This window comes from Gorilla gorilla, chromosome 21, assembly GCF_029281585.2.
Source record: "Gorilla gorilla gorilla isolate KB3781 chromosome 21, NHGRI_mGorGor1-v2.1_pri, whole genome shotgun sequence".
Lineage (NCBI taxonomy): Eukaryota > Metazoa > Chordata > Mammalia > Primates > Hominidae > Gorilla > Gorilla gorilla.
Window position 1 is genome coordinate 37,253,571 of NC_073245.2, and position 21,754 is coordinate 37,275,324.

Consider the following 21,754-nt stretch of genomic DNA (forward strand, 5'->3'; position numbering starts at 1 on the left):
ATGCGATTTGGCGCCAACGGTAGAAAAGGAAATATCTTCGTATAGAAACTAGAGATAATCATTCTCAGCAACCACTTTGGGATGTGTGCGCTCCATTCACAGGGTTTAACCTTTCTTTCCATAGAGCGGTTTGGAAACACTCTGTTTGTAAAGTCTGGAAGTGGATATTTGGATCTCTTTGAGGATTTCGTTAGAAACGGGAATTCTGCATCTAACGCTAGACAGAAGAATTCTCAGTAACTTCTTTGGGCTGCGTGTGTTCAACTCACAGAGTTGAACCTTCCTTTAGAAAGAGCAGATTTGAAAACCTCGTTTTGTGGAATTTGCAATTGGAGATTTCAAGCGCTTTAGGGCCAACAGTAGAAAAGGAACCATCTTCGTATAAAAACTAGAGAGAATCATTCTCAGCAACCACTTTGGGATGTGTGCGTTCCACTCACAGAGTTTAACCTCTCTTTTCATAGAGCACTTCGGAAACAATCTGTTTGTAAAGTCTGCAAGTGGATACTTGGACCTCTTTGAGGATTTCGTTGGAAACGGGATTTCTGCATCTAACGCTACACAGAAGAATTCTCAGTAACTTCTTTGGGCTGCGTGTGTTCAACTCACAGAGTTGAACCTTCCTTTAGACAGAGCCGATTTGAAACCCTCTTTTTTTGGAATTTGCAAGTGGAGATTTCAAGCGCTTTGGGGCCAACGGTAGAAAAGGACATATCTTCTTATAAAAACTAGAGAGAATCATTCTCAGCAACCACTTTCAGATGTGTGCGTTCCACTCACAGAGTTTAACCTTTCTTTTCATAGAGCGGTTTGGAAACACTCTGTTTGTAAAGTCTGCAAGTGGATATTTGGACCTATTTGAGGATTTCATTGTAAACGGGATTTCTGCACCTAATGCTAGACAGAAGAATTCTCAGTAACTTCTTTGGGCTGCGTGTGTTCAACTCAGAGAGTTGAACCTTCCTTAAGGCAGAGCAGATTTGAGACCCTCCTTTTGTGGAATTTGCAAGTGGAGATTTCAAGCGCTTTGGGGCCAACGGTAGAAAAGGAAATATCTTCGTATAAAAACTAGAGAGAATCATTCTCAGCAACCACTTTGGGATGTGTGCGTTCCACTCACAGAGTTTAACCTTTCTTTTCATAGAGCGGTTTGGAAACACTCTGTTTGGAAAGTCTGCAAGTGGATTTGTGGACCTCTTTGAGGATTTCGTTGGAAAGGGGATTTCTGCATCTAACACAAGACAGAAGGATTCTCAGTAACTTCTTTGGGCTGTATGTGTTCAACTCACACAGTTGAACCTTCCTTTAGACAGAGCAGATTTGAGACCCTCCTTTTCTGGAATTTGCAAGTGGAGATTTCAAGCGCTTTGGGGCCAACGGTTGAAAAGGAAATATCTTCATATAAAAACTAGAGAGAATCATTCTCAGCAACCACTTTGGGATGTGTGCGTTCCACTCACAGAGTTTAACCTTTCTTTTCATAGAGCACTTTGGAAACACTCTGTTTGTAAAGTCTACAAGTGGATACTTGGACCTCTTTGTGGATTTTGTTGGAAACGGGATTTCTGCATCTAACGCTAGACAGAAGAATTCTCAGTAACTTCTTTGGGCTGCATGTGTTCAACTCACAGAGTTGAACCTTCCTTTAGACAGAGCCGATTTGAAACCCTCCTTTTGTGGAATTTGCAAGTGGAGATTTCAAGCGCTTTGGGGCCAACGGTAGAAAAGGACATATGTTCGTATAAAAACTAGAGAGAATCATTCTCAGCAACCACTTTGGGATGTGTGTGTTCCACTCACAGAGTTTAACCTTTCTTTTCATAGAGCCGTTTGAAAACACTCTGTTTGTAAAGTCTGCAAGTGGATATTTGGGCCTCTTTGAGGATTTCGTTAGAAACGGGATTTCGGCATCTAACGCTAGACAGAAGAATTCTCAGTAACTTCTCTGGGCTGTGTGTGTTCAACTCACAGAGTTGAACCTGCCTTTAGACAGAGCAGATATGAAACCCTCTTTTTTTGGAATTTGCAAGTGGAGATTTGAAGCGCTTTGTGGCCAACGAAAGAAAAGGAAATATCTTCGTATAAAGACAAGAGAGAATCATTCTCGGAAACCACTTTGGGATGTGTGCGTTCCACTCAAAGAGTTTAACCCTTCTTTTCATAGAGTGGTTTGGAAACACTCTGTTTGTAAAGTCTGCAAGTGGATATTTGGACCTCTTTGAGGATTTTGCTGTAAACGGGATTTCTGCACCTAATGCTAGACAGAAGAATTCTCAGTAACTTCTTTGGGCTGCGTGTGTTCAACTCACAGAGTTGAACCTGCCTTTAGACAGAGCAGATTTGAGACCCTCTTTTTGTGGAATTTCCAAGTGGAGATTTCAAGCGCTTTGGGGCCAACGGTAGAAAAGGAAATATCTTCATATAAAAACTAGAGAGAATCATTCTCAGCAACCACTTTGGGATGTGTGCGTTCCACTCACAGAGTTTAACCTTTCTTTTCATAGAGCACTTTGGAAACACTCTGTTTGTAAAGTCTGCAAGTGGATACTTGGACCTCTTTGAGGATTTCGTTGGAAACGGGATTTCGGCATATAACGCTAAACAGAAGAATTCTCAGTAACTTCTTTAGGCTGCGTGTGTTCCACTCACAGAGTTGAACCTTCCTTTAGACAGAGCAGATTTGAAACCCTCTTTTTGTGGAATTTGGAAGTGGAGATTTAATGCGCTTTGGCGCCAACGGTAGAAAAGGAAATATCTTCGTATAAAAACTAGAGAGAATCGTTTTCAGCAACCACTTTGGGATGTGTGCACTCCATTCACAGGGTTTAACCTTTCTTTCCATAGAGCGGTTTGGAAACACTCTGTTTGTAAAGTTTGCAAGTGGATATTTGGACCTCTTTGAGGATTTCGTTGGAAACGGGAATTCTGAATCTAACGCTACACCTAAGAATTCTCAGTAACTTCTTTGGGCTGCGTGTGTTCAACTCACAGAGTTGAACCTTCCTTTAGACAGAGCCGATTTGAGACCCTCTTTTTGTGGAATTTGCAAGTGGAGATTTCAAGTGCTTTGGGGCCAACGGTAGAAAAGGACATATCTTCGTATAAAAACAAGAGAGAATCATTCTCAGCAACCACTTTGGGATCTGTGCGTTCCACTCACAGAGTTTAACCTTTCTTTTCATAGAGCAGTTTGAAAACACTCTGTTTGTAAAGTCTGCAATTGGATATTTGGACCTCTTTGACGATTTCCTTGGAAACGGGATTTCGGCATCTAGCGCTAGACAGAAGAATTCTCAGTAACTTCTTTGTGCTGCGTGTGTTCAACTCACAGAGTTGAACCTGCCTTTAGACAGAGCAGATTTGAAACCGTCTTTTTGTGGAATTTGCAAGTGCAGATTTCAAGCGCTTTGGGGCCAACGGAAGAAAAGGAAATATCTTCGTATAAAAACAAGAATCATTCTCGGCAACCACTTTGGGATGTGTGCGTTCCACTCACAGAGTTTAACCTTTCTTTTCATAGAGTGGTTTGGAAACACTCTGTTTGTAAAGTCTGCAATTGGATATTTGGACCTCTTTGAGGATTTCTTTGGAAACGGGATTTCGGCATCTAACGCTAGACAGAAGAATTCTCAGTAACTTCTTTGGGCTGAGTGTGTTCAACTCACAGGGTTGAAACTTCCTTTAGACAGAGCAGATTTGAGACCCTCCTTTTCTGGAATTTGCAAGTGGAGATTTCAAGCGCTTTGGGGCCAACGGTAGAAAAGGAAATATCTTCGTGAAAAAACTAGAGAGAATCATTCTCAGCAACCACTTTGGGATGTGTGCGCTCCATTCACAGGGTTTCACCTTTCTTTTCATAGAGCGGTTTGGAAACACTCTGTTTGTAAAGTCTGCAGGTGGATATTTGGACCTCTTTGAGGATTTCGTTGTAAACGGGATTTCGGCATCTAAAGCTAGACAGAAGAATTCTCAGTAACTTCTTTGGGCTGTGTGTGTTCAACTCACAGAGTTGAACCTTCCTTTAGACAGAGCAGATTTGAAACCCTCATTTTGTGGAATTTGCAAGTGGAGATTTCAAGTGCTTTAGGGCCAACGGTAGAAAAGGAAATATCTTCGTATAAAAACTAGAGAGAATCATTCTCAGCAACCACTTTAGGATGTGTGCATTCCACCCACCGAGTTTAACCTTTCTTTTCATAGGGCACTATGGAAACATTCTGTTTGTAAAGTCTGCAAGTGGATACTTGGACCTCTTTGAGGATTTCGTTGGAAACGGGATTTCTGCATCTAACGCCAGACAGAAGAATTCTCAGTAACTTCTTTGGGCTGCGTGTGTTCAACTCACAGAGTTGAACCTGCCTTTAGACAGAGCAGATTTGAAACCCTCTTTTTGTGGAATTTGCAAGTGGATATTTCAAGCGCTTTCGGGCCAACGGTAGAAAAGGAAATATCTTCGTATAAAAACAAGAGAGAATCATTCTCGGCAACCACTTTGGGATGTGTGCATTCCACTCACAGAGTTTAACCTTTCTTTTCATACAGCAGTTTGAAAACACTCTGTTTGTAAACTCTGCAAGTGGATATTTGGACCTCTTTGAGGATTTTGTTGGAAACGGGATTTCTGCATCTAACGCTAGACAGAAGAACTCTCAGTAACTTCTTTGGGCTGCGTGTGTTCAACTCACAGAGTTGAACCTGACTTTAGACAGAGCAGATTTGAAACCCTCTTTTTGTGGAATTTGCAAGAGGAGATTTCAAGCGCTTTGGGGCCAACGGAAGAAAAGGAAATATCTTCGTATAAAAACAACAGAGAATCATTCTCGGAAACCACTTTGGGATGTGTGCTTTCCACTCACAGAGTTTAACCTTTCTTTTCATAGAGCGGTTTGGAAACACTCTGTTTGTAAAGTCTGCAAGTCGATATTTAGAACTCTTTGAGGATTTCGTTGGAAACGGGATTTCTGCACCTAATGCTAGACAGAAGAATTCTCAGTAACTTCTTTGGGCTGCGTGTGTTCAACTCACAGAGTTGAACCTTCCTTTAGACAGAGCAGATTTGAATCCCTCTTTTTGTGGAATTTGCAAGTGGAGATTTCAAGCGCTTTGGGGCCAACGGTAGAAAAGGAAATAGCTTCGAATAAAAACTAGAGAGAAGCATTCTCAGCAACCACTTTGGGATGTGTGCGTTCCACTCACAGAGTTTAACCTTTCTTTTCATAGAGCACTTTGAAAACACTCTGCTTGTAAAGTCTGCAAGTGGATATTTGGACCTCTTTGAGGATTTCATTGGAAACGGGTTTTCGGCATCTAACCCTAGACAGAAGAATTCTCCGTAACTTCTTTGGGCTGCGTGTGTTCAACTCACGGAGTTGAACCTGCTTTTACACAGAGCAGATTTGAAACCTTCTATTTGTGGAATTTGCAAGTGGGGATTTCAAGGGCTTTGGGGCCAACAGAAGAAAAGGAAATATCTTCGTATAAAAACAAGAGAGAATCATTCTCGGCAACCTCTTTGGGATGTGTGCATTCCACTCACAGAGTTTAACCTTTCTTTTAATAGAGCAGTTTGAAAACACTCTGTTTGTAATGTCTGCCAGTGGATATTTGGACCTTTTTGAGGATTTCGTTGGAAACGGGATTTTGGCATCTAACGCTAGACAGAAGAATTCTCAGTAACTTCTTGGGGCTGCGTGTGTTCAACTCACAGAGTTGAACCTGCCTTTAGACAGAGCAGATTTGAAACCCTCTTTTTGTGGAATTTGCAAGTGGAGATTTCAAGCGCTTTGCGGCCAACGGAAGAAAAGGAAATATCTTCGTATAAAAACAAGAGAGAATCATTCTCGGCAACCACTTTGGGATGTGTGCGTTCCACTCACAGAGTTTAACCTTTCTTTTCATAGAGCGGTTTGGAAACACTCTGTTTGTAAAGTCTGCAAGTGGATATTTGGACCTCTTTGAGGATTTCGTTGTAAACGGGATTTCTGCACCTAATGCTAGACAGAAGAATTCTCAGTAACTTCTTTGGGCTGCGTGTGTTCAACTCACGGTGTTGAACCTGCCTTTAGACAGAGCATATTTGAAACCCTCTTTTTGTGGAATTTGCACGTGGAGATTTCAAGCACTTTGGGGCCAATATAAGAAAAGGAAATATCTTCGTATAAAAACTAGAGAGAATCATTCTCAGCAACCACTTTGGGATGTGTGCGCTCCATTCACAGGGTTTAACCTTTCTTTTCATAGAGCGGTTTGGAAACACTCTGTTTGTAAAGTCTGTAAGTGGATACTTGGACCTCTTTGAGGATTTCGATGGAAACGGGATTTAGGCATCTAACGCTAGACAGAAGAATTCTCAGTAACTTCTTTGGGCTGCGTGTGTTCAACTCACAGAATTGAACCTGCCTTTAGACAGAGCAGATTTGAAACCCTCTTTTTGTGGAATTTGCAAGTGGAGATTTCAAGCGCTTTCGGGCCAACGGTAGAAAAGGAGATATCTTCGTATAAAAACAAGAGAGAATCATTCTCGGCAACCACTTTGGGATGTGTGCGTTCCACTCACAGAGTTTAACCTTTCTTTTGATAGAGCGGTTTGGAAACACTCTGTTTGTAAAGTCTGCAAGTGGATATTTGGACCTCTTTGAGGATTTCGTTGCAAACGTGATTTCTGCACCTAATCCTAGACAGAAGAATTCTCAGTAACTTCTCTGGGCTGCGTGTGTTCAACTCACAGAGTTGAACCTTCCTTTAGACAGAGCAGATTTGAAACCCTCTTTTTGTGGAATTTGCAAGTGGAGATTTCAAGCGCTTTGGGGCCCATAGTAGAAAAGGAAATATCTTCGTATAAAAACTGGAGAGAATCATTCTCAGCAACCACTTTGGGATGTGTGCGTTCCACTCACAGAGTTTAACCTTTCTTTTGATAGAGCGGTTTGGAACCACTCTGTTTGTAAAGTCTGCAAGTGGATATTTGGACTTCTTTGAGGATTTCGTTGGAGACGGGATTTCTTCATCTAACGCTAGACAGAAGAATTCTCAGTAACTTCTTTGGGCTGCGTGTGTTCAACTCACAGAGTTGAACCTGCCTTTACACAGAGCGGATTTGAAAACCTCTTTTTGTGGAATTTGCAAGTGGAGATTTCCAGCCCTTTGGGGCCAACGGTAGAAAAGGAAATATCTTCGTATAAAAACAAGAAAGAATCATTCTCGGCAACCACTTTGGGATGTGTGCGTTCCACTCACAGAGTTTAACCTTTCTTTTCATAGAGCAGTTTGGAAACACTCTGTTTGTAAAGTCTGCAATTAGATATTTGGACCTCTTTGAAGATTTCTTTGGAAACGGGATTTCTGCATCTAACGCTAGACAGAAGAATTCTCAGTAACTTCTTTAGGCTGCGTGTGTTCAACTCACAGAGTTGAACCTTCCTTTAGACAGAGCAGATTTGAAACCCTCTTTTTGTGGAATTTGGAAGTGGAGATTTCATGCGCTTTGGCGCCAAAGGTAGAAAAGGAAATATCTTAGTATAAAAACTAGAGAGGATCATTCTCAGCAACCACTTTGGGATTTGTGCGCTCCATTCACAGGGTTTAACCTTTCTTTTCATAGAGCGGTTTGGAAACACTCTGTTTGTAAAGTCTGCAAGTGGATATTTGGACCTCTTTGAGGATTTTGTTGTAAACGGGATTTCTGCACCTAATCCTAGAAAGAAGAATTCTCAGTAACTTCTTTGGGCTGCGTGTGTTCAACTCACAGAGTTGAACCTTCCTTTAGACAGAGCAGATTTGATACCCTCTTTTTGTGGAATTTGCAAGTGGAGATTTCAAGCGCTTTGCGGCCCATAGTAGAAAAGGAAATATCTTCGTATAAAAACTGGAGAGAATCATTCTCAGCAACCACTTTGGGATGTGTGCGTTCCACTCACCGAGTTTAATCTTTCTTTTCATAGAACAGTTTGGAAACTCTCTGTTTGTAAAGTCTGCAAGTGGATATTTGGACCTCTTTGAGGATTTCGTTGGAGACGGGATTTCGGCATCTAACGCTAGACAGAAGAATTCTCAGTAACTTCTTTGGGCTGCGTGTGTTCAACTCACAGAGTTGATCCTTCCTTTACACAGAGCAGATTTGAAACCCTCTTTTTGTGGAATTTGCTAGTGGAGATTTCTAGAGCTTTGGCGCCAACGATAGAAAAGGAAATATCTTCGTATAAAAACTAGAGAGAATCATTCTCAGAAACCACTTTGGGATGTGTACGCTCCATTCACAGGGTTTAACCTTTCTTTTCATAGAGCGGTTTGGAAACACTCTTTTTGTAAAGTCTGCAAGTGGATATTTGGACCTCTTTGAGGATTTCATTAGAAACGGGATTTCTGCATCTAATGCTAGACAGAAAAATTCTCAGTAACTTCTTTGGGCTGCGTGTGTTCAACTCACAGAGTTGAACCTTCCTTTAGACAGAGCAGATTTGAAACCCTCTTTTTGTGGAATTTGCAAGTGGAGATTTCAAGGGCTTTTCGGCCAACGGTAGAAAAGGACATATCTTCGTATAAAAACTAGAGAGAATCATTTTCAGCAACCACTTTGGGATGTGTGCATTCCACTCACAGAGTTTAACCTTTCTTTTCATAGAGCAGTTTGGAAACACTCTTTTTGTAAAGTCTGCAAGTGGATATTTGGACCTCTTTGAGGATTTCGTTGGAAACGGGATTTCTGCATCTAACGCTAGACAGAACAATTCTCAGTAACTTCTTTGGGCTGCGTGTGTTCAACTCACAGAGTTGAACCTGCCTTTACACAGAGCAGATTTGAAAACCTCTTTTTGTGGAATTTGCAAGTGGAGATTTCCAGCCCTTTGGGGCCAACGGTAGAAAAGGAAATATCTTCGTATAAAAACAAGAGAGAATCATTCTCGGAAACCACTTTGGGATGTGTGCGTTCCACTCACAGAGTTCAACCTTTCTTTTCATAGAGCAGTTTGGAAACACTCTGTTTGTAAAGTCTGCAATTAGATATTTGGACCTCTTTGAGGATTTCGTTGGAAACGGGATTTCTGCATCTAACCCTAGACAGAAGAATTCTCAGTAACTTCTTTAGGCTGCGTGTGTTCAACTCACAGAGTTGAACCTTCCTTTAGACAGAGCAGATTTGAAACCCTCTTTTTGTGGAATTTGGAAGTGGAGATTTCATGCGCTTTGGCGCCAAAGGTAGAAAAGGAAATATCTTCGTATAAAAACTAGAGAGAATCATTCTCAGCAACCACTTTGGGATTTGTGCGCTCCATTCACAGGGTTTAACCTTTCTTTTCATAGAGCGGTTTGGAAACACTCTGTTTTTAAAGTCTGCAAATGGATATTTGGACCTCTTTGAGGATTTCGTTGGAAACGGGATTTCTGCATCTAACGCTAGACAGAACAATTCTCAGTAACTTCTTTGGGCTGCGTGTGTTCAACTCACGGTGTTGAACCTGCCTTTAGACAGAGCAGATTTGAAACCCTCTTTTTGTGGAATTTGCACGTGGAGATTTCAAGCACTTTGGGGCCAATATAAGAAAAGGAAATATCTTCGTATAAAAACTAGAGAGAATCATTCTCAGCAACCACTTTGGGATGTGTGCGTTCCACCCACAGAGTTTAACCTTTCTTTTCAAAGAGCACTTTGGAAACACTCTGTTTGTAAAGTCTGCAAGTGGATATTTAGACCTCTTTGAGGATTTCGTTGGAAACCGGATTTCGACATCTAACACTAGACAGAAGAATTCTCAGTAACTTCTTTGGGCTGCGTGTGTTCAACTCACAGAGTTGAATCTGCCTTTAGACAGAGCAGATTTGAAACCCTCTTTTTGTGGAATTTGTTAGTGGAGATTTGAAGCGCTTTAGGGCCAACGGTAGAAAAGGAAATATCTTCGTATAAAAACAAGAGAGAATCATCCTCGGCAAACACTTTGGGATGTGTGCGTTCCACTCACAGAGTTTAACCTTTCTTTTCATAGAGCGGTTTGGAAACACTCTGTTTGTAAAGTCTGCAAGTGGATATTTGGACCTCTTTGAGGATTTCGTTGTAAACGGGATTTCTGCACCTAATGCTAGACAGAAGAATTCTCAGTAACTTCGTTGGGCTGCGTGTGTTCAACTCACAGAGTTGAACCTTCCTTTAGACAGAGCAGATTTGAGACCCTCCTTTTGTGGAATTTGCAAGTGGAGATTTCAAGCGCTTTGGGGCCAACGGTAGAAAAGGAAATATCTTCGTATAAAAACTAGAGAGAATCATTCTCAGCAACCACTTTGGGATGTGTGCGTTCCACTCACAGAGTTTAACCTTTCTTTTCATAGAGCACCTTGGAAACACTCTGTTTGTAAAGTCTGCAAGTGGATACTTGGACCTCTTTGAGGATTTCTTTGGAAACGGGATTTCTGCATCTAACGCTAGACAGAAGAATTCTCAGTAACTTCTTTGGGCTACGTGGGTTCAACTCACAGAGTTGAACCTTCCTTTAGACAGAGCAGATTTGAAACCCTCTTTTTGTGGAATTTGCAAGTGGAGATTTCGAGCACTTTGGGGTCAACGGTAGAAAAGGAAATGGCTTCGTATAAAAACTAGAGAGAATCATTCTCAGCAACCACTTTGGGATGTGTGCGTTCCACTCACAGAGTTTAACCTTTCTTTTCATAGAGCCGTTTGGAAACACTCTGTTTGTAAAGTCTGCAAGTGGATATTTGGACCTATTTGAGGATTTCGTTATAAACGGCTTTTCGGCATCTAACACTAGACAGAAGAATTCTCAGTAACTTCTTTAGGCTGCGTGTGTTCAACTCACGGAGTTGAACCCGTCTTTAGACAGAGCAGATTTGAATCCCTCTGTTTGTGGAATTTGGAAGTGGAGATTTCATGCGCTTTCACGCCAGCGGTAGAAAAGGAAATATCTTCCTATAAAAACTAGAGAGAATCATTCTCAGCAACCACTTTGGGATGTGTGCGTTCCACTCACAGTGTTTAACCTTTCTTTTCATAGAGCAGTTATGAAACACTCTGTTTGTAAAGTCTGCAAGTGGATATTTGGACCTCTTTGAGGATTTCGTTGGAAACGGGATTTCTGCATCGATCGCTAGACAGAAGAATTCTCAGTAACTTCTTTGGGCTGCGTGTGTTCAACTCACAGAGTTGAACCTTCCTTTAGACAGAGCAGATTTGACACCCACTATTTGTGGAATTTGCAAGTGGAGATTTCAAGCAATTTGGCGCCAACGGTAGAAAAGGAAATATCTTCGTATAAAAACAAGAGAGAATCATTCTCAGCAACCACTTTGGGATGTTTGCGTTCCACCCACAGAGTTTAACCTTTCTTTTCATAGAGCACTTTGGAAACACTCTGTTTGTAAAGTCTGTAAGTGGATACTTGGACCTCTTTGAGGATTTCGATGGAAACGGGATTTCGGCATCTAACGCTAGACAGAAGAATTCTCAGTAACTTCTTTGGGCTGCGTGTGTTCAACTCACAGAATTGAACTTGACTTTAGACACAGCAGATTTGAAACCCTCTTTTTGTGGAATTTGCAAGTGGAGATTTCAAGCGCTTTCGGGCCAACGGTAGAAAAGGAGATATCTTCGTATAAAAACAAGAGAGAATCATTCTCGGCAACCACTTTGGGATGTGTGCGTTCCACTCACAGAGTTTAACCTTTCTTTTGATAGAGCGGTTTGGAAACACTCTGTTTGTAAAGTCTGCAAGCGGATATTTGGACTTCTTTGAGGATTTCGTTGTAAACGGGATTTCTGCACCTAATCCTAGACAGAAGAATTCTCAGTAACTTCTTTGGGCTGCGTGTGTTCAACTCACAGAGTTGAACCTTCCTTTAGACAGAGCAGATTTGAAACCCTCTTTTTGTGGAATTTGCAAGTGGAGATTTCAAGCGCTTTGGACCCCATAGTAGAAAAGGAAATATCTTCGTATAAAAACTGGAGAGAATCATTCTCAGCAACCACTTTGGGATGTGTGCGTTCCACTCACAGAGTTTAATCTTTCTTTTCATAGAGCACTTTGGAAACACTCTGTTTGTAAAGTCTGCAAGTGGATATTTGGACCTCTTTGAGGATTTCGTTGGAGACGGGATTTCGGCATCTAACGCTAGACAGAAGAATTCTCAGTAACTTCTTCGGGCTGCGTGTGTTCAGCTCACAGAGTTGATCCTTCCTTTACACAGAGCAGATTTGAAACCCTCTTTTTGTGGAATTTGCTAGTGGAGATTTCTAAAGCTTTGGCGCCAACGATAGAAAAGGAAATATCTTCGTATAAAAACTAGAGAGAATCATTCTCAGCAACCACTTTGGGATGCGTGCACTCCATTCACAGGGTTTAACCTTTCTTTTCATAGAGCGGTTTGGAAACACTCTGTTTGTAAAGTCTGCAAGTGGATATTTGGACCTCTTTGTGGACTTTGTTGGAAACGGGATTTCGGCATCTAACGCTAGACAGAAGAATTCTCAGAACTTCTTTAGGCTGCGTGTGTTCAACTCACAGAGTTGAACCTTCCTTTAGACAGAGCAGGTTTAAACCCTCTTTTTGTGGAATTTGCAAGTGGAGATTTCAAGCGCTTTGGCGCCAACCGTAGACAAGGAAATATCTTCGTATAAAAACTAGAGAGAATCATTCTCAGCAACCACTTTGGGATGTGTGCGTTCCACCCACAGAGTTTAACCTTTTTTTTCATAGAGAGGTTTGGAAACACTCTGTTTGAAAGTCTGCAAGTGGATATTTGGACCTCTTTGAGGATTTCATTAGAAACGGGATGTCTGCATCTAATGCTAGACAGAAAAATTCTCAGTAACTTCTTTGGGCTGCGTGTGTTCAACTCACAGAGTTGAACCTTCCTTTAGACAGAGCAGATTTGAAACCCTCTTTTTGTGGAATTTGCAAGTGGAGATTTCTAGCGCTTTTCTGCCAACGGAAGAAAAGGACATATCTTCGTATAAAAACTAGAGAGAAACATTCTCAGCAACCACTTAGGGATGAGTGCGTTCCACTCACAGAGTTTAACCTTTCTTTTCATAGAGCACTTTGGAAACACTCTGTTTGTAAAGTCTGCAAGTGGATACTTGGACCTCTTTGAGGATTTCGTTGGAAACGGGATTTCTGCATCTAACGCTAGACAGAAGAATTCTCAGTAACTTCTTTGGGCTGCTTGTGTTCACCTCACAGAGTTGAACCTTCCTTTAGACAGAGCCGATTTGAGACCCTCTTTTTGTGGAATTTGCAAGTGGAGATTTCACGCGCTTTTGGGCCAACGGTAGAAAAGGACATATCTTCGTATAAAAACTAGAGAGAATCATTCTCAGCAACCACTTTGTGATCTGTGCGTTCCACTCACAGAGTTTAACCTTTCTTTTCATAGAGCAGTTTGAAAACACTCTGTTTGTAAAGTCTGCAATTGGATATTTGGACCTCTTTGAGGATTTCGTTGGAAACGGGATTTCGGCATCTAGCGCTAGATAGAAGAATTCTCAGTAACTTCTTTGTGCTGCGTGTGTTCAACTCACAGAGTTGAACCTGCCTTCAGAGAGAGCAGATTTGAAACCCTCTTTTTGTGGAATTTGCAAGTGCAGATTTCAAGCTCTTTGGGGCCAACGGAAGAAAAGGAAATATCTTCGTATAAAAACAAGAGAGAATCATTCTCGGCAAACACTTTGGGATGTGTGCGTTCCACTCACAGAGTTTAACCTTTCTTTTGATAGAGCGGTTTGGAAACACTCTGCTTGTAAATTCTGCAAGTGGATATTTGGACCTCTTTGAGGATTTCGTTGTAAACGGGATTTCTGCACCTAATGCTAGACAGAAGAATTCTCAGTAACTTCTTTGGGCTGCGTGTGTTTAACTCACAGAGTTGAACCTTCCTTTAGACAGAGCAGATTTGAGACCCTCCTTTTGTGGAATTTGCAAGTGGAGATTTCAAGCGCTTAGGGGCCAACGTTAGAAAAAGAAATATCTTCGTATAAAAACTAGAGAGAATCATTCTCAGCAACCACTTTGGGATGAGTGCGTTCCACTCACAGAGTTTAACCTTTCTTTTCATAGAGCACTTTGGAAACACTCTGTTTGTAAAGTCTGCAAGTGGATACTTGGACCTCTTTGAGGATTTCGTTGGAAACGGGATTTCTGCATCTAACGCTAGACAGAAGAATTCTCAGTAACTTCTTTGGGCTGCTTGTGTTCACCTCACAGAGTTGAACCTTCCTTTAGACAGAGCCGATTTGAGACCCTCTTTTTGTGGAATTTGCAAGTGGAGATTTCAAGCGCTTTGGGGCCAACGGAAGAAAAGGAAATATCTTCGTATAAAAACAAGAGAGAATCATTCTCGGCAACCACTTTGGGATGTGTGCGTTCCACTCACAGAGTTTAACCTTTCTTTTCATAGAGCAGTTTGGAAACACTCTGTTTGTAAAGTCTGCAAGTGGATATTTGGACCTCTTTGAGGATTTCGTTGTAAACGGGATTTCTGCACCTAATGCTAGACAGAAGAATTCTCAGTAACTTCTTTGGGCTGCGTGTGTTCAACTCACAGAGTTGAACCTTCCTTTAGACAGAGCAGATTTGAGACCCTCCTTTTGTGGAATTTGCAAGTGGAGATTTCAAGCGCTTTCGGGCCAACGGTAGAAAAGGAAATATCTTCGTATAAACACTAGAGAGAATCATTCTCAGCGACCACTTTGGGATGAGTGCGTTCCACTCACAGAGTTTAACCTTTCTTTTCATAGAGCACTTTGGAAACACTCTGTTTCTAAAGTCTGCAAGTGGATACTTGGACCTCTTTGAGGATTTCGTTGGAAACGGGATTTCTGCATCTAACGCTAGACAGAAGAATTCTCAGTAACTTCTTTGGGCTGCTTGTGTTCACCTCACAGAGTTGAACCTTCCTTTAGACAGAGCCGATTTGAGACCCTCTTTTTGTGGAATTTGCAAGTGGAGATTTCACGCGCTTTTGGGCCAGCGGTAGAAAAGGACATATCTTCGTATAAAAACTCGAGAGAATCATTCTCAGCAACCTCTTTGGGATCTGTGCGTTCCACTCACAGAGTTTAACCTTTCTTTTCATAGAGCAGTTTGAAAACACTCTGTTTGTAAAGTCTGCAATTGGATATTTGGACCTCTTTGTGGATTTCGTTGGAAACGGGATTTCGGCATCTAGCGCTAGATAGAAGAATTCTCAGTAACTTCTTTGTGCTGCGTGTGTTCAACTCACAGAGTTGAACCTGCCTTTAGACAGAGCAGATTTGAAACCCTCTTTTTGTGGAGTTTGCAAGTGCAGATTTCAAGCGCTTTGGGGCCAACGGAAGAAAAGGAAATATCTTCGTATAAAAACAAGAGAGAATCATTCTCGGCAAACACTTTGGGATGTGTGCGTTCCACTCACAGAGTTTAACCTTTCTTTTCATAGAGCGGTTTGGAAACACTCTGTTTGTAAAGTCTGCAAGTGGATATTTGGACCTGTTTGAGGATTTCGTTGTAAACGGGATTTCTGCACCTAATGCTAGACAGAAGAATTCTCAGTAACTTCTTTGGGCTGCGTGTGTTCAACTCACAGTGTTGAACCTGCTTTTAGACAGAGCATATTTGAAACCCTCTTTTTGTGGAATTTGCACGTGGAGATTTCAAGCACTTTGGGGCCAATATAAGAAAAGGAAATATCTTCGTATAAAAACTAGAGAGAATCATTCTCAGCAACCACTTTGGGATATGTGGGTTCCACTCACAGAGTTTAACCTTTCTTTTCATAGAGCCGTTTGGAAACACTCTGTTTGTAAAGTCTGCAGGTGGATATTTGGACCTCTTTGAGGATTTCGTTGGAAACGGGATTTCTGCATCTAACGCTAGACAGAAGAATTCTCAGTAACTTCTTTAGTCTGCGTGTGTTCAACTCACAGAGTTGAACCTGTCTTTAGACAGAGCAGATTTGAAACCCTCTGTTTGTGGAATTTGGAAGCGGAGATTTCATGCGCTTTCACGCCAGCGGTAGAAAAGGAAATATCTTCCTATAAAAACTAGAGAGAATCATTCTCAGCAACCACTTTGGGATGTGTGCGTTCCACTCACAGAGTTTAACCTTTCTTTTCATAGAGCAGTTATGAAACACTCTGTTTGTAAAGTCTGCAAGTGGATACTTGGACCTCTTTGAGGATTTCGTTGGAAGCGGGATTTCTGCATCAATCGCTAGACAGAAGAATTCTCAGTAACTTCTTTGGGCTCCGTGTGTTCAACTCACAGAGTTGAACCTTCCTTTAGACAGAGCCGATTTGAAACCCTCTTTTTGTGGAATTTGCAAGTGGAGATTTCAAGCGTTTTGGGGCCTATGGTAGAAAAGGACTTATCTTCATATAAAAACTAGAGAGAATCATTCTCAGCAACCACTTTGGGATGTGTGCGTTCCACTCACAGAGTTTAACCTTTCTTTTCATAGAGCAGTTTGAAAACACTCTGTTTGTAAAGTCTGCCAGTGGATATTTGGACCTTTTTGAGGATTTCATTGGAAACGGGATTTCGGCATCTAATGCTAGACAGAAGAATTCTCAGTAACTTCTTGGGGCTGCGTGTGTTCAACTCACAGAGTTGAACCTGCCTTTAGACAGAGCAGATTTGAAACCCTCTTTTTGTGGAATTTGCAAGTGGAGATTTCAAGCGCTTTGGGGCCAACGGAAGAAAAGGAAATATCTTCGTATAAACACTAGAGAGAATCATTCTCAGCGACCACTTTGGGATGTGTGCGTTCCACTCACAGAGTTTAACCTTTCTTTTCATAGAGCACTTTGGAAACACTCTGTTTGTAAAGTCTGCAAGTGGATACTTGGACCTCTTTGAGGATTTCGTTGGAAACGGGATTTCTGCGTCTAACGCTAGACAAAAGAATTCTCAGTAACTTCTTTGGGCTGCGTGTGTTCACCTCACAGAGTTGAACCTTCCTTTAGACAGAGCCGATTTGAGACCCCCTTTTTGTGGAATTTGCAAGTGGAGATTTCACGCGCTTTTGGGCCAACGGTAGAAAAGGACATATCTTCGTATAAAAACTAGAGAGAATCATTCTCAGCAACCACTTTGTGATCTGTGCGTTGCACTCACAGAGTTTAACCTTTCTTTTCATAGAGCACTTTGGAAACACTCTGTTTGTAAAGTCTGCAAGTGGATACTTGGACCTCTTTGAGGATTTCGTTGGAAACGGGATTTCTGCATCTAACGCTAGACAAAAGAATTCTCAGTAACTTCTTTGGGCTGCGTGTGTTCACCTCACAGAGTTGAACCTTCCTTTAGACAGAGCCGATTTGAGACCCTCTTTTTGTGGAATTTGCAAGTGGAGATTTCACGCGCTTTGGGGCCAACGGGAGAAAGGGACATATCTTCGTATAAAAACTAGAGAGAATCATTCTCATCAACCACTTTGGGATCTGTGCGTTCCACTCACAGAGTTTAACCTTTCTTTTCATAGAGCAGTTTGAAAACACTCTATTTGTAAAGTCTGCAATTGGATATTTGGACCTCTTTGAGGATTTCGTTGGAAACGGGATTTCGGCATCTAGCGCAAGACAGAAGAATTCTCAGTAACTTCATTGGGCTGCGTGTGTTCAACTCACAGAGTTGAACCTTCCTTTAGACAGAGCAGATTTGAGACCCTCCATTTGTGGAATTTGCAAGTGGAGATTTGAAGCGCTTTGGGGACAACGGTAGAAAAGGAAATATCTTCGTATAAAAACTAGAGAGAATCATTCTCAGCGACCACTTTGGGATGTGTGCATTCCACTCACAGAGTTTAACCTTTCTTTTCATAGGGCACTTTGGAAACACTCTGTTTGTAAAGTCTGCAAGTGGATATTTGGACCTCTTTGAGGATTTCGTTGGAAACGGGATTTCTGCATCTAACACAAGACAGAAGCATTCTCAGTAACTTCTTTGGGCTGCGTGTGTTCAACTCACAGAGTTGAACCTTCCTTTAGACAGAGCAGATTTGATACCCTCTTTTTGTGGAATTTTCAAGTGGAGATTTCAAGAGCTTTGGGGCCAACGGTAGAAAAGGAAATAGATTCGAATAAAAACTAGAGAGTAGCATTCTCAGCAACCACTTTGGGATGTGTGCATTCCACTCACAGAGTTTAACCTTTCTTTTCATAGAGCATTTTGGAAACACTCTGCTTGTAAAGTCTGCAATTGGATATTTGGACCTCTTTGAGGATTTCGTTGGAAACGGGATTTCGGCATCTAGCGCTAGACAGAAGAATTCTCAGTAACTTCTTTGTGCTGCGTGTGTTCACCTCACAGAGTTGAACCTTCCTTTAGACAGAGCAGATTTTACACAATCCTTTTGTGGAATTTGCAAGTTGAGATTTCACGTGCTTTGGGGCCAACGGTAGAAAAGGACATATCTTCGTATAAAAACTAGAGAGAATCATTCTCAGCAACCACTTTGGGATCTGTGCGTTCCACTCACAGAGTTTAACCTTTCTTTTCATAGAGCAGTTTGAAAACACTCTGTTTGTAAAGTCTACAATTGGATATTTGGACCTCTTTGAGGATTTCGTTGGAAACGGGATTTCGGCATCTAGCGCTAGACAGAAGAATTCTCAGTAACTTCTTTGTGCTGCGTGTGTTCAAGTCACAGAGTTGAACCTGCCTTTAGACAGAGCAGATTTGAAACCCTCTTTTTGTGGAATTTGCAAGTGCAGATTTCAAGCGCTTTCTGGCCAACGGAAGAAAAGGAAATATGTTCGTATAAAAACAAGAGAGAATCATTCTCGGCAAACACTTTGGGATGTGTGCGTTCCACTCACAGAGTTTAACCTTTCTTTTCATAGAGCGGTTTGGAAACACTCTGTTTGTAAAGTCTGCAAGTGGATATTTGGACCTGTTTGAGGATTTCGTTGTAAACGGGTTTTCTGCACCTAATGCTAGACAGAAGAATTCTCAGTAACTTCTTTGGGCTGCGTGTGTTCAACTCACGGTGTTGAACCTGTCTTTAGACAGAGCATATTTGAAACCCTCCTTTTGTGGAATTTGCACGTGGAGATTTCAAGCACTTTGGGGCCAATATAAGAAAAGGAAATATCTTCGTATAAAAACTAGAGAGAATCATTCTCAGCAACCACTTTGGGATATGTGCGTTCCACTCACAGAGTTTAACCTTTCCTTTCATAGAGCCGTTTGGAAACACTCTGTTTGTAAAGTCTGCAAGTGGATATTTGGACCTCTTTGAGGATTTCGTTGGAAACGGGATTTCTGCATCTAACGCTAGACAGAAGAATTCTCAGTAACTTCTTTAGGTTGCGTGTGTTCAACTCACGGAGTTGAACCTGTCTTTAGACAGAGCAGATTTGAAACCCTCTGTTTGTGGAATTTGGAAGTGGAGATTTCATGCGCTTTCACGCCAGCGGTATAAAAGGAAATATCTTCCTATAAAAACTAGAGAGAATCATTCTCAGCAACCACTTTGGGAAGCGTGCGTTCCACTCACAGAGTTTAACCTTTCTTTTCATAGAGCAGTTATGAAACACTCTGTTTGTAAAGTCTGCAAGTGGATACTTGGACCTCTTTGAGGATTTCGTTGGAAGCGGGATTTCTGCATCAATCGCTAGACAGAAGAATTCTCAGTAACTTCTTTGGGCTCCGTGTGTTCAACTCACAGAGTTGAACCTTCCTTTAGACAGAGCCGATTTGAAACCCTCTTTTTGTGGAATTTGCAAGTGGAGATTTCAAGCGCTTTGGGGCCTATGGTAGAAAAGGACTTATCTTCGTATAAAAACTAGAGAGAATCATTCTCAGCAACCACTTTGGGATGTGTGCGTTCCACTCACAGAGTTTAACCTTTCTTTTCATAGAGCAGTTTGAAAACACTCTGTTTGTAAAGTCTGCCAGTGGATATTTGGACCTTTTTGAGGATTTCATTGGAAACGGGATTTCGGCATCTAATGCTAGACAGAAGAATTCTCAGTAACTTCTTGGGGCTGCGTGTGTTCAACTCACAGAGTTGAACCTGCCTTTAGACAGAGCAGATTTGAAACCCTCTTTTTGTGGAATTTGCAAGTGGAGATTTCAAGCGCTTTGGGGCCAACGGAAGAAAAGGAAATATCTTCGTATAAACACTAGAGAGAATCATTCTCAGCGACCACTTTGGGATGTGTGCGTTCCACTCACAGAGTTTAACCTTTCTTTTCATAGAGCACTTTGGAAACACTCTGTTTGTAAAGTCTGCAAGTGGATACTTGGACCTCTTTGAGGATTTCGTTGGAAACGGGATTTCTGCATCTAACGCTAGACAAAAGAATTCTCAGTAACTTCTTTGGGCTGCGTGTGTTCACCTCACAGAGTTGAACCTTCCTTTAGACAGAGCCGATTTGAGACCCTCTTTTTGTGGAATGTGCAAGTGGAGATTTCACGCGCTTTTGGGCCAACGGTAGAAAAGGACATATCTTCGTATAAAAACTAGAGAGAATCATTCTCAGCAACCACTTTGTGATCTGTGCGTTGCACTCACAGAGTTTAACCTTTCTTTTCATAGAGCACTTTGGAAACACTCTGTTTGTAAAGTCTGCAAGTGGATACTTGGACCTCTTTGAGGATTTCGTTGGAAACGGGATTTCTGCATCTAACGCTAGACAAAAGAATTCTCAGTAACTTCTTTGGGCTGCGTGTGTTCACCTCACAGAGTTGAACCTTCCTTTAGACAGAGCCGATTTGAGACCCTCTTTTTGTGGAATTTGCAAGTGGAGATTTCACGCGCTTTGGGGCCAACGGTAGAAAAGGACATATCTTCGTATGAAAACTAGAGAGAATCATTCTCATCAACCACTTTGGGATCTGTGCGTTCCACTCACAGAGTTTAACCTTTCTTTTCATAGAGCAGTTTGAAAACACTCTATTTGTAAAGTCTGCAATTGGATATTTGGACCTCTTTGAGGATTTCGTTGGAAACGGGATTTCGGCATCTAGCGCAAGACAGAAGAATTCTCAGTAACTTCATTGGGCTGCGTGTGTTCAACTCACAGAGTTGAACCTTCCTTTAGACAGAGCAGATTTGAGACCCTCCATTTGTGGAATTTGCAAGTGGAGATTTGAAGCGCTTTGGGGCCAACGGTAGAAAAGGAAATATCTTCGTATAAAAACTAGAGAGAATCATTCTCAGCGACCACTTTGGGATGTGTGCATTCCACTCACAGAGTTTAACCTTTCTTTTCATAGGGCACTTTGGAAACACTCTGTTTGTAAAGTCTGCAAGTGGATATTTGGACCTCTTTGAGGATTTCGTTGGAAACGGGATTTCTGCATCTAACACAAGACAGAAGCATTCTCAGTAACTTCTTTGGGCTGCGTGTGTTCAACTCACAGAGTTGAACCTTCCTTTAGACAGAGCAGATTTGATACCCTCTTTTTGTGGAATTTTCAAGTGGAGATTTCAAGAGCTTTGGGGCCAACGGTAGAAAAGGAAATAGATTCGAATAAAAACTAGAGAGAAGCATTCTCAGCAACCACTTTGGGATGTGTGCATTCCACTCACAGACTTTAACCTTTCTTTTCATAGAGCACTTTGGAAACACTCTGCTTGTAAAGTCTGCAATTGGATATTTGGACCTCTTTGAGGATTTCGTTGGAAACGGGATTTCGGCATCTAGCGCTAGACAGAAGAATTCTCAGTAACTTCTTTGTGCTGCGTGTGTTCACCTCACAGAGTTGAACCTTCCTTTAGACAGAGCAGATTTTACACAATCCTTTTGTGGAATTTGCAAGTGGAGATTTCA